Genomic DNA, 14,143 nt, shown 5'->3' with positions numbered 1-14,143 from the left:
TATTATAAATAAATATGTCATTAAACACCATTTCACCACTTAATTCTCATGCAAAACATGCTCTACATTCACATAATCAATGTTTAATTGATCTTTCTCTTTCTGTCTCTCACACAGTCTTCCATACACACGTCACCCACATATCATTGTATGCATGTATATCATTTGTCACAGTGTAGATCAGCGGGCGGGTGGACAGAGGTCTGCACTGACAGTTTAATACAAGTGACCCACAGCCATTCGCTGCTGTCCCAGCAATTACATTCATCCGTTCAATTAATCGGAGGCACCAGCGTTCCCCGCACTAGGCACTAAGAGGAAGAAAATGACTCTATTCACTCCTCTCTAATTTGTACGCTAATTAAAATGGTTGTAGTCTGACTGGCCTGCAGTTCTGAGAGAGCTTTAAATTGCAGATTTAAAAAAAAAATCTAATCAAATCAAATCAAATAAAAAATAGCTCACCCAAAACTATTTGTTTTGCCATGTACCACGGAGGGCAAGATTTTCTGTCTATAACAGTGTAAATTTTGGTGTGTTCCTCACACAAAGCTATGCAGATACTAAAGCATTATATGCAAAATAAAAACATCTAAATAATTCTATTGTTATAGAGGCAAAAGAAAAATTTCAAATAAAGTTCTGCACAATAAATACAGATTTATGTCTGTACATAAATAAATATTGTAAGAATACAGAAAATAAATAAATAAAAAATTCTGATTGGTATGGCAGAATGTTATTTTTTGGATGTTTGTGTGTTGTTTGGAGGCTGATTATGCATGTCTTCGAGAGATTTAACACAAAGCCTGCACTGACAGCAGCTTGACTGCGATGGAATTGTGGGAGAAGGGAATCACCTGTTCTGTTTCTAGAGTGTAGGCCCAAAATGACTGCATGATGTCAGGCTGTGATCCGTCAGTCAGTCTGTGTCTCGTTGTGTTGTTATTAGCTCTCAATAATAGTGGCAAAGCAAGGCGCTTCGGAAATAGCCGTATAGACTAAGGGAGTGGCAACTAGTGAATGTTGTCCTATTTTGACACACCACACCCTTTGGGCTCCTTTTTTCTTTCTTTCCAAAAGTGTTTCTGTTACTGGTAGATTACAGCACTAGCAATGCCAATGTCATGTATTTGCTTCCCAGGAAAACCTTTTTATTGTTTTCACACTGTATAACACAGTTATTTTGTGCCTATATAGAATCTATAATGTACTGGATAATAATTTTAAAGTTATTTTTAATGAATTAAAATATACATAATAATAATAATAATAATAATAAAGTTATACTATATAAATTATTATATTATAATATTTAATAATATAATAATAAAGATATAATAAAATAAACGTAAAAAATAAAGAAAAATGATATTATTAATGTAAGACACAAACTCAGTTATGTAAAATTCTCAAATTAAACAATGAAAAAAAAAATCTAAAAGGTAAGCTTATTCTTTTAATTGTAAATTTGAAAAATGTCATAATTCAGTTAATTCAGATTGAATAACTCCACTCAGCTGCCGTATGAGGAATAATGAAAATGTATGAAATGTAATTGTAATTTATTGAATAACAAACTATAATAATTACTCAGTTAATAATTCTGAAGGGATTGTACACCAAGGGCTTTAAGTTACCTTTTAGACAGGCAGACTTACTTCTCCATACAGACACCCTGCCTAACAGAGGAATTAAAGAATTACAGCAATTACAGCTTTTTATAGGATCTTCCCGGTGTGGTTCTGATGTCAATGGAACATCCCAGAGCCCCGTGGTGCACGGTCCTCGGTCCATGTGGAATACAGCCGCTCCTGAAAAACATCTCTCATAATCAAAACACAGAGCTTTTCTAGGAAGTGTTGGCACTAGAGAGCATGAGGGTTAGTGAGAGAAGCAAATGTGGATGATCAAGTGTGTGTGAGGAGAGACGATGTGCATGCGGATGGCATTCATGGGTTTGTGCACACATAAATGTGTTTAAATGTGTGAGAAAGAGATTGGCAGACCAATTATTTGTTAATTCAGTATTTTATTTTATTTGTGTTATTATACAATTCTGATGTGCAGCATTATGCAAGCAAATATGGATGTTACATGCATGGAGGAATGAATGTTTGGACATGACAAAAGAGACTAAATAAATTTTAGTTCACCCAGAAATGAAATTTGCTGAAAATTTATGCACAACCAGGTCAGTCCATGTAGATTCATTTGTTTTGGGATTTTTTTCATCTGAAAAGATTTGAAATGTAGTATTACTGTAAATCACTTGCTCACCAATGGATCCTCTGCAGTGAATGGGTGCCGTCAGAATGAGAGTCCAAACAGCTGATAAAAACATTACAATAATCCACAAGTAACCCACATGACTCCAGTCCATCAATTAACATCTTGTGAAGTGAAAAGCTGCAAGTAAAAAAACAAATCCATCATCAAGGCGTTTTAACTTTAAATCATTGCTTATGTGCAAAATCAATAATACAAAAAATAACGCTTCCTCTAATGAAAAAGTCCATCCCCTGTTGTCCTCTCACATCATATTCACGGATTTATTTGTTTAGAACAGTTTTGGACTGTTTTCGCTTGTAAATGGTACTTGATCTGCATATTTCTCTCCTGATTCAGACGAGACAACTTTCTCACTGGAGAAAACAATATTACGGATAGAGGAATATTTTAGCAAAGGTTTGAAGTTAAAAATGTCTTAATGATAAATTTGTTTATTACAAACAAAAACTGGCCATTTTTGTGGCCCCCAGACAGGCAGTCAGTAAGAGAAGAAGCACAGAGAATAAAAGGTGACAGTGATCAGAGAGGTTCCACTGGTTGAGCTTTGCCCTTATCACAGGGGCTCTGACGTCCCCCCTGTACCTCCATTGGAATTGCTAAATCTGACCTTCAACAAGACATTTAAAAATGACCCCAGATTGGGTTTTCTCTCCCGGTGCCGTTCCAGAGGCCTCTTCCTCTATAGACAATGAACTGGTCACTATAACTCCTGGAATAAACAACAGTTGTGCTGTGAATGAAGATAAATGTAAAACAGTGACTTTAAAATACTGTGTATCTTTATAGCTTCTAGTGACAAGATGCTTTATTACCATCCCATCTGATCCCATCCTAAGGTAGTCTGCCCTGGATATGAAGAACATGTTTATTTATTATAAAATAGATGCTTTTCCCCCCTGAATCGAATATGTTGCAGCAAGAACAGTAGAAAGAATGCTGAACATTGGGGGAACATTATGAATACAGATCTGTATTTATATCTGCCAACCTGATATAAACATCAAATCCTCATTGAAATACAATGTGCAGGGCTGTCAATAAAACCTGAAAGCAAAATATGTATTTTAACCCAGTCCACTTAATTCATTGCTATATGCACACAGTTTTTAAGCATCCAGTATATTGCTCTGTAATTTGCTATTGTTGACCTTATTCAATTTATGGTGCAACATTTGTGTTTACCATCATACAAAAGACAAAAATAGCATTTAGAAAGTAGTGCAACAAATGTATTTTTTTTCTTTTCTTTTATATTTTATTTGATTTAAAATGTTTTATTTTAAAATAAAAACATTCGGAAGAATTCAAAACAATATTAAAATACCAATAAAAAAAACAATAAAAATAAAAATGCAATTTAGGTGGTGCTGCCGAAATATTATGTTTTACCTGAATGCCTTTTGGTGTTTTTTTTGGTCCTTACATTTGAAAGAGCTCTAGCAGCTGATCTTACTTTGTAACGGTTGAGCAGATTACTTTAATGTTTGGTGTTTGACGTAGAATAAACCCATTAAGCACATGTTTAATGCGGTTTCTTCTTACAGAAAAATGCAGAAAGCCTAGAAGTGGTGGTAGGAATCAGAATGGACAGATAAGAGGCTTTCGTATGGTTTGCAGAAGAGTCATAAAAGAAGATATTTTGAAAAATATGGGTAACCAAATAGTTGCTGGTCCCCATTGACTTCTGTTGTATGACCCGAAACGTTTGTTCATAACTTTGAGAGAATCTTGCCAGAATATTAGCCAAAATTTTGAGAACGATCCCTATTTTTCCCGGAGTTTTTCAATTTCAGGAGATGAAAAGAACTATAGAGTAAAACAAAACTTCTAAACGAACCTGTAAATTGTTGGTGAGGTCAGTAAGACTAAACAAACAGGATAATCATTGAAATTTTAAGCAGAACTAAATTTCTTTTGTCCATTCCCAATTTTCTTTTTTAAACCACATATCAAATAGATCTTTTTCTATTTTGAGGAAACAACTACCCAAACACAACAGTATAATTTTCAGCTGTACATCAGGATGAAATTGTTGCCTTGACTTCAGTTAATTATATTTATTGACATTTCCACTGAAAACTGAGCATAGCAAATAATGAAAACCTGTCCTCATTCGAGGCTTAACAACATATAATCATTGTTCGCCAGCACCTAATATCTAGAGAGGAGACCCTATAGAATTAGTTGAGGGAGAAAATCATCAGGACGAGTTGTGTTGGGCTGCTGCTTCCACTACAATCACACACGCTGCTCTGGTTGCTGTTATGGCCAATTTGAAAGGCTGTCACATTTCAATAGCATTGAATAATCACTGTGTTTGTTCAGGTCTGATTGCGAGAAGCATACAGGGACATGGTTTGGCACAGTTAACGTGGTTTATTTGTTCATATTTCACTCTCTCTTCGCTCTGATTTTCTGAGAATATCAAGAAAAAAATCCTTAACAAGCTTTAGCTGAATAACTGATTCACAAGAGAGACACACTGTGTTCACACACACACACACACACACACAGAAAAGAGTTACTATCCCTGCAAACACCACTGCACTGGCCCTTTATGGCCCCACTTAGGGCTAGCCTAAGGGCCCCCAGCGGGCTGCCAGCGCAGGGGCTCTGAGATTTTGCTCATTGGCAAAACGTTGGCCCCTTAGTGCTGGCCCTGCACGGGCAGCCCTCACTATTAATCTACAACAGAGGTGCCCAACCTGGTCCTGATCAAACACACCTGAACCAACTAATATGGATCTGAAGGAGCACTTGATAATTACAGACAGGTTTGTTTAATCAGGGTTGGAACTGAACTCTGTAGAAAGGTAGATCTCTAGAATGTAAGACTGTAGGTTTTCGTCATGTGAAAGTTGATGTGTGCATCTGTAGTACATCAATGTTCAAACACTGTCCATGGCTTAAGTCGGCTGATAGCAAATTAATAATCCAACCTCTTGTAATGAAAACACGCCACAGCTCTCAAACACCAGACTCTTCCTAACCAGGAACAATCAAAAATAGTCCAGTCTATGGTCTCAGGTCCAAACTGGACCACGATGTAATAACCTCACTAATAAAGAGTCCGTCTTAAATTCTTAGCATCAATCCAAACATAGGCCATACACACATGTAACATATCTGCAAAAAACATCAGCAATGTACACTTAAAAAAACAACTTGTGTAGACTGGGCTTGAAATGACACATTTCCCATGCAGGACACAGCACAATGTGTTCAGCAGGTGAGCCATGCTGGCTACTGCTGCTTGCTATTGCTAACTCTCTCTACCACATGGATTTACTTAAGGAAACCTAAAACACCCTCAGAATCAGAATCAGAATCAGAATCAGAATTATTGCCAGGTATGTTTACACATACGAGGAATTTGTTTTCGTGACAGAAGCTTCCACAGTGTAACAGAATGACAGTGACAGAACAAAAAACACAGATAATAAAAAAAAAAAAAGTAAATAAGGAATAAAAATATATAAATTGACAACATCATTGGATTAATGTGGACAGTCCCATAGTGTGGGCTGCTCACAGAGAGCCCAAAGCTGAGGCCTCGCCTGGGAAAGCCTGCAATGGGCCTGTTTAGGTTTGGTGTGGGCTGGCCCTAGCCCACTGTGCCCGCAAAAAGCCAGCATGGGCCCCGCAAGGACATGTTTGCAGGGTTACTTTTTATTTTCCACATATTTGTTCAAGCAAAAAATTCTCAGTCCCAGAATCATTACAGAATATTTGCTGAAGCAATTATCTCTATAAATATGTAGACAGGAATTCACACTCCATGCACGCATAATCGTGCACAAACAATATATTCACACCCTTCTGCATTTGTAAGTGTAATTTGTGTGGACATAGAGTATATGCAGTGTCTGGCTAACATTGAGACCAAAAAATACCCTGTAAGAAAATTTAGGACCAGAACATTAATTTGCAAGATGTTTACCAAATTATTTTATTTTATTTAAAAATTAAATAAAAAATGTCCAGTGTCCATTTGTCATCTTGAAAAATGTAAAATAATTTAGCATTTTTAATCCAATTTTGTGTAAAAAAAAATGTTTTATTATAATTTGTCAGTATGATCAAATAATGAGTCAGGATCGTGATCTTAAATTTTTTGGCAGATATTACTGTATATCCCCAGCAGAGAAATAAAAGGTCATGTGAACTGCATTCTGGGATATTCCTCACAATAATCCTGGCTTTATACAGATCCATACATAAATAAAATGTGCATACTTTGCACATTATGCAGTATATACTGCAAATTAAAAAGTAGTATGATAGTATGAAATATCATAGTCTGTGTGTTTATGTATGAGGGCGTGGCTTTACAAACCAATGGGCCATTGGGTGGTAGGGGGTGGAGCTTTAAGGCTATATGTGAAAAGGTAGCCTAAAGAACAATGATCTTATATCCGACATAGAGCATCTTCATGTTTCAGATTGTGGGTAAAGAAAAAAGAAACAGCAAGCAGGAATTTGATCCCCAAAACTGACATGAAACGGCAGGAACGTGTTTATAAACTCATGAAAAAGCAATTTCACACATGACAACATGAACGTGGAATCTGTCATTGTTCTCCTGGTTAATTTAGTTTCTTCCACCACAAACGGAAGACTGACAGTAGGAAAATTAATTAATGGAGCAGATATGCAAATATGTTTGCAAACTCCGTGTAGCAGAGGTTAAGATACGCTAACGACAGTGAGCTCGGAGAGATAGAAACAGTTACTAGGAAAATCAATCATAAAAAAAGATCTTAATAGGAACCAGACTGTAGATAAATTGCAAATGGGGATCAGAGGAAGACAGATTCATGCTTGCATTTATATTCTCAGAGGCTTTCTCTCCAAAGCTATTTGCAGGAAAGTGAAAATGCACTGAAGTAAATTATTTTTGTTGGTATAGTCGGGATGCTTGAGAGTTGAAAACTAGTGAAATCACAAATGTCAATAAGATGTTATGCCAATACTTTTTTTGCTGCTGTAATTACACAGGGGAAATGTTAGATTGTTCAAAATAATTAGAGATAATGGTTAGATAATGGATGGTTTTAAACAAAGAAACTCATAGTACACTAACAAGAGCAACAACACTGAAATTACAGAGCATTCTGAGGTTAAGAGCTTTATTTAAGGGCAAAGAGGTATTTCAGAGGTCATTCCCGGGCTCTGAAACAGTTCTTTAAATATGATGGGTGCAGTTTTTAAATGCAAAATGTTAGTTAAGTATTATTTATACACCATTGTAGTTTTTGTTAATGTTGAATTAGCTTTTATTTTTATATTTGCAGTTTGTTAATTTTTGTAATTTTGTTATGTGCTTTCGTCATTTAAAAAAAAATCCATTTAGCTTATTTTTATTTCAGTTGTAGTTTTTTTTTTTATATATATAAAAATAAAATAGTCCAGTTATAAAAATGAAAATTATTACTTTTTTTAAATCCAATTTAGTGTAAAATATCTTAAAATATGACAGTTTGCTCAAATTAAATATTGCTTATATTCTATATTCTATTTTTTTTATTCTATTGCTTATATATATATATATAAGGGGGTCTGAATACTTTCCGTACCCACTGTATATAGCTTTATTTTCATTTTAGTTTTAGTAATACACTTGTTATATATTTTTCATCTAATATTTATATTTTGTTTTAGCTTTATTTCAATTAACAAACAAAATGAGCAAAATCAACAATTTAATATTATTAAAATTAATAATATCAACACTGGTGAATTTGCTAAAGTAGTTTCATCTCTTTCATCTGTCATCTTGTTAGTCCACAACTATGCAGTAGGATGGCTGATGCCTCACAGTCCTTTGTTTCATCACTTTTAATATGATGCTGTAGCTTCTGTATTGCCATTAATCTGAAGTTGTCTGCTGAGCTCTGTGCGTGGTAGATAATGTGCTTTGGTGCCGTCCCAATGCCAGCTGTTCCAGACACCGCCCAGACTGGAGCCTGACTGGGTTCATTTAGCCACAGCCTTCTGCTCATGATTCTCTGTCTTAGATCGAACATTACAGACCAAAGCCTGAACATAACCGTTGTACAAAACTAAACACTGAGCTGATTAGTAAGGAAAGAGTCTCATATAATTATTACACATTTTTGTATTAATTATTTTCCAAACTGTTTCTAAACACAGGCGTGCATGTAGGCTGAGCCATTACAGAAGAGTCCCTGGTGGACAGGTCTCTAAATACTCCCCGTATTTCCCAAGAAAGGACATTTATCACAGTTAATTCCCTCATCTTAATTATATGTGAAATGAGACAAAGAAAAGGCAGCAAGCGTGAGCTGCAGTAATTAGTTGCAGTACAGTAATTGATATTGTTCTGTTGCAGTGACTGAAGTCATCCGCATATAGTCAAAGCCCTTTTCATTAAGTTATCAAAACAGCCACAGCCATAACATGCTCAATTATAGAAGAGTATTGGGTTCTTTCCCTTCTAATCTCTTGCATTGAAAAAGGTGATAAGTGAGAAAAAGGCTGAAATTGACTTGAGCAATTCGTAGAACAAATTATAAAAGTGTCTGTGTTTGCAATGAAAGCAGAAAACCACTTAGGAGAAAGCAATCAGACAAGAAAGAAAGAAAGGAAGGAAGGATGGATTAGAAAGAAGGGAAAGGATGAAAGAAAATAATGGAGGGAGGAAAACTAATAGAGGATGGATGGATGATAGTAAGAAAGACGGAAATGGAGGAAAGAGTAAGGAAGGATGGATAGATAGATGGAAGGAAATGAGGAAAGAACGGATGGAGAAAGTTAAAAAAAGAATGGAGAAGGAAAGGAAAGAAGAATGAAATATGGATGATGGAAGGAAATGAGGAAATAAAAGAATGGAGTGATGAACAAATTGATGGAGAATGGAAAGAAGGAAGGATGGATGGATGGATTGATTGAAGGAAGGAAGGTGGAAGAATGTAAAGGAGGAGGAAACATGGAAGGAAGGATGGATGAAAAGATGGGAACGGAGGATAAAAGGAATGATGGAAGGAAGAAGAATGTAAAGAAGTAAGAAAGAAGGAAGGATGGACCAAACTAAGGATAGGAGGAAAGAAAAATTAAGAAAGGAAATAAGTGAGGAAGAAAAAGGAATGAAAAGAAGAAGAAAAGATGGATGGATGGATTGATGGAAGAATGGAGAAAGAATGGAGAAAAATGGAGAAAGAATGGAAAGATTAAGGAAATATGAAGGGAGAGAGGGAGGAAAGAAGGAAGGGAATGATGGAAGGAAGAAAAGTGTAAGAATGGAGAGAAGAAAGAAGGATGGATGAAGGGAGTAAAAAAATGGAGGAAGGAAAAAGAATGGAGGAAGAATGGAAGGAGGGTAATATGGAAAGAAGGATGGATGGATGGATAGAAAAAAGGGAAGAAAAGAGTGGAGGAACGATAGGAGAAGAATGATAAGAAGGAAATATGGAAGGAAGAAAGAATAATTGATGGAAGGATGTATGGAGAAATGAAAGAAAAAAATAAACATATTATGCTTAAATCCTATGCCGCAAATGATTTGTTTTCCTTTAAATGAGGAAACACTTTTGTGTTATTTATTTCACAAAATTACAAGATGTTTGCTGAAATGATTTATAAAATTTCCACTTCCATTTCCACAAGAAACAAATTACATAAATATGTTGATTCAAACAGTCACGTCCCGTTTGAAGCCTTCCATACTTCCTCCCACTTATTTTGATCCAGACATCAGAGCGTGTTTTTGTGGATAGTCCTGAGTCAGAAAGGGGGTTTTACTGGCTTTCAAGTGCTGCACATTGTGGGCTGTTCTGACCCGCTCCTGTTCTCTGAACGCAACAATATTTCTCCCCCGCTGTGGAGGCAGTGAGGCCACTACTTCAACTGTGGGCTGAACTCAAACTTCATCTCTCCGACAGAACTCTCCACGAGTCCCTGCTGCCTGCCTGTTTGGAGGCTGAGGAATCCTGGGAGGCTCCTGACGTGGAGAGGGTTACGCAATGCAGTTACTTATGGAGAGTGACTCTAATGCACACCTGGAGTGGCTCTTGTGCATCTGGGAGGGCTCTTAAGGGGAGCAGGGCCGCACCTTTGAAGAGCAGGTGCCGGGGGCCATTAGGACCACCACTCTGCAAAAAAAAACCTGTGGAAATGCAGACAGGACAAATACTCACACACATCCATTTGACTCTCAAATCTATTTAAGGAATAATTCACCCTGTAATGGAAATTATGCCATGATTTGCTCTCCATACGATTTTCTTCTGTGGAACACAAAAGAACATTTTAATGAATATTTGGCTGAGCGCCTTCACTACAATAGCAGTACATCTTGACTTACTTTAAAGGGATAGTTCACCCAAAAATGAAAATTACCTTTACTCACCCTCAAGCCATCCTAGGTGTACAGTATATGACTGTCTTCTTTCAGACAAATGCAATTAGAGTTCTATTAAAAAATGGCCTTGCTCTTCCAAGCTTTATAATGGCAGTGAATGGGGTTGAGATTTTGAAGCCCAAAAAAGTGCATCCATTCATCATATAAAGTACTCCACATGGCTCCTGTGGGTTAATGAAGGGTTTATAAACCATATGGGGGTTTATAAACCATAAGCTCTTGCTTCGGCTAACTGTTGTACACGTGTTTGTGAGAGAGTGAGCTAGGAAGAAGAATGTAAAGAAGTAAGAAAGAAGGAAGGATGGACCAAACTAAGGATAGGAGGAAAGAAAAATTAAGAAAGGAAATAAGTGAGGAAGAAAAAGGAATGAAAAGAAGAAGAAAAGATGGATGGATGGATTGATGGAAGAATGGAGAAAGAATGGAGAAAAATGGAGAAAGAATGGAAAGATTAAGGAAATATGAAGGGAGAGAGGGAGGAAAGAAGGAAGGGAATGATGGAAGGAAGAAAAGTGTAAGAATGGAGAGAAGAAAGAAGGATGGATGAAGGGAGTAAAAAAATGGAGGAAGGAAAAAGAATGGAGGAAGAATGGAAGGAGGGTAATATGGAAAGAAGAATGGATGGATGGATAGAAAAAAGGGAAGAAAAGAGTGGAGGAACGATAGGAGAAGAATGATAAGAAGGAAATATGGAAGGAAGAAAGAATAATTGATGGAAGGATTTTACTGGCTTTCAAGTGCTGCACATTGTGGGCTGTTCTGACCCGCTCCTGTTCTCTGAACGCAACAATATTTCTCCCCCGCTGTGGAGGCAGTGAGGCCACTACTTCAACTGTGGGCTGAACTCAAACTTCATCTCTCCGACAGAACTCTCCACGAGTCCCTGCTGCCTGCCTGTTTGGAGGCTGAGGAATCCTGGGAGGCTCCTGACGTGGAGAGGGTTACGCAATGCAGTTACTTATGGAGAGTGACTCTAATGCACACCTGGAGTGGCTCTTGTGCATCTGGGAGGGCTCTTAAGGGGAGCAGGGCCGCACCTTTGAAGAGTAGGTGCCGGGGGCCATTAGGAGCACCACTCTGCAAAAAACCCCAGCGGAGATACAGACAGGACAAATACTCACACAGATCCATTTGACTCTCAAAACTATTTAAGGAATAATTCACCCTATGATGGAAATTATGCCATGATTTGCTTGCCGTATGATTTTCTTCTGTGGAACACAACAGAAGATTTTAATGAATATCTGGCTGGGTACATTCACTACAATAGCAGTACATGTTGACTTACTTTAATGCTAAATGAGACACCGAAGAGTGTTAGAAAAGTTAATACATGTGGCTCGCTGATCATTTTGAAAAGATAATCCAATATTTTAAGCAGTTTTAAAAGTAAATGTAGCTGCCCCTTGTGCCATATAATGCTTATACCACGCACACCTGGAGTGGCTCTTGTGCATCTGGGAGGGCTCTTAAGGGGAGCAGGGGCGCACCTTTGAAGAGTAGGTCCCGGGGGCCATTAGGAGCACCACTCTGCAAAAAACCCCAGCGGAGATACAGACAGGACAAATACTCACACAGATCCATTTGACTCTCAAAACTATTTAAGGAATAATTCACCCTATAATGGAAATTATGTCATGATTTGCTCGCCGTATGATTTTCTTCTGTGGAACACAACAGAAGATTTTAATGAATATCTGGCTGGGTACATTCACTACAATAGCAGTACATGTTGACTTACTTTAATGCTAAATGAGACACCGAAGAGTGTTAGAAAAGTTAATACATGTGGCTCGCTGATCATTTTGAAAAGATAATCCAATATTTTAAGCAGTTTTAAAAGTAAATGTAGCTGCCCCTTGTGCCATATAATGCTTATACCACAGTCCACTAGGTGCCTTAAATGTTTGCATGCTTTTTCATAATGATGACAGAATTTTAATTTATTCATTCAGCTTGAAGTATTACTTTAAGCAGAAAGCAATATTGGACCCCATTGACTTGCACTGTAATAAAAAAAAGTAAAACAAAAAATAACAAGAAAAAAATCTTATGTCTTCCACAGATTACATACATTGACTTCCATTATGTGGACAAAACTAACTAACTAAATGTATGAATAAATAAAATAATAAAATTGATCATTTTCAAAGTATCTCCTTTTGTGTTCCACAGTTTCCAAGTCATACAGGTTTGGTAAAACATTAAGGTGAGTAAATAATTTTCTATCCCTTTGAAGTATGAAATCTGTCTCAGTTATTTCTTGTAAAAAAATCTTAAGAGAGCGAAAATAAACAAATGACACTTCCTGACACATGTTAAGGTTATAGAATAAATTATAATATAGATATATGGTTAGTATAGTGCAGATCATTTGGTCTTGAATCTCTGTGTTTGTAAAGATCTCTTCTGAAACTGCTAAGGGAACACATAGGGAAACAAATATGAGAAGCCAAAGATTTAGGCATTGTCCCCAGTTGCTCTCTATTTAATCTCATTGAGATTGTGTGTGTGTGTGTGTGTGTGTGTCTTTCATGGGACTTTTTTCTTTTAGTTATCAAATGAAGGTGGTACAACACGTTGCTGTCAGAATACCATTGTGCATTGTGTGAGTTGAGGTCATGCCTGGCTGAGAGTTTCACTTTGTGAGCTGATAGGACAGCACATCTTTAGTGCATGCTGATATTATGACAGGTTCAGGGTGAGAGCTTAAGGCTGTATCAGCGTTCACATCACAGATGATGAATTTAAGTTGAGTTTCACACTGAAAGACCGCAAAGATGCGAACACAATCATTTATCAACAACATATTAGCAGTTGTAAAATCTGTTTGATATGTCATGACAGTGTAGCACATGTGTTCATCTCAGCACATTCGTTAGGGGTTTTCACACGTCATTACTTTTTTATCATGTTTTGGACAGATTGTCAACTTGTCACAAACTGTCAGTTCATGCATACATTAATTAAATGGATATGGTGAATTCATCACACTGTTATCACACTTTTATTCAAAGCAACTTGCAAAGCTGTCGTATGGATTCAGAAGAATTACTTTAATGATACTTTTATGTTGATATTTTGTCATTTTGAAGCTTGACAGCCCTCATTCACTTTCATTAATAAATGACACAATACTATTACACAATATTGCCACAAAATTCTTCAACATTTCTCGATTTTTGTTCCACGGAAGAAAGAAACCCACACAGGTTTTGGAGCAACATCGTTTGTTCCTTACAGGGCTCGTATCAGCCTTTCTGTCCAGACCAGAGCTTTAGCCACTCCAGCACCATCTCTTTAGATACAATAAATACAGATGGTGGCCTATGCCAAGATACATCTCCAAGCATCTTTGAGTAGGTCACCATCTGCCCCATGTTTGTGTGTGTCTGCTCTCTCACCTGGGAGTTTATTTATGTTGAGAGGATGGAAGGTCATTAAAGGTCTCAATGGTGCCACAATGATGGA

Source organism: Sinocyclocheilus grahami, unplaced genomic scaffold (genome assembly GCF_001515645.1).
Source record: "Sinocyclocheilus grahami isolate Dianchi unplaced genomic scaffold, SAMN03320097.WGS_v1.1 scaffold126.1, whole genome shotgun sequence".
Classification (NCBI taxonomy): domain Eukaryota; kingdom Metazoa; phylum Chordata; class Actinopteri; order Cypriniformes; family Cyprinidae; genus Sinocyclocheilus; species Sinocyclocheilus grahami.
Note: the sequence above shows the minus strand (reverse complement) of the source record.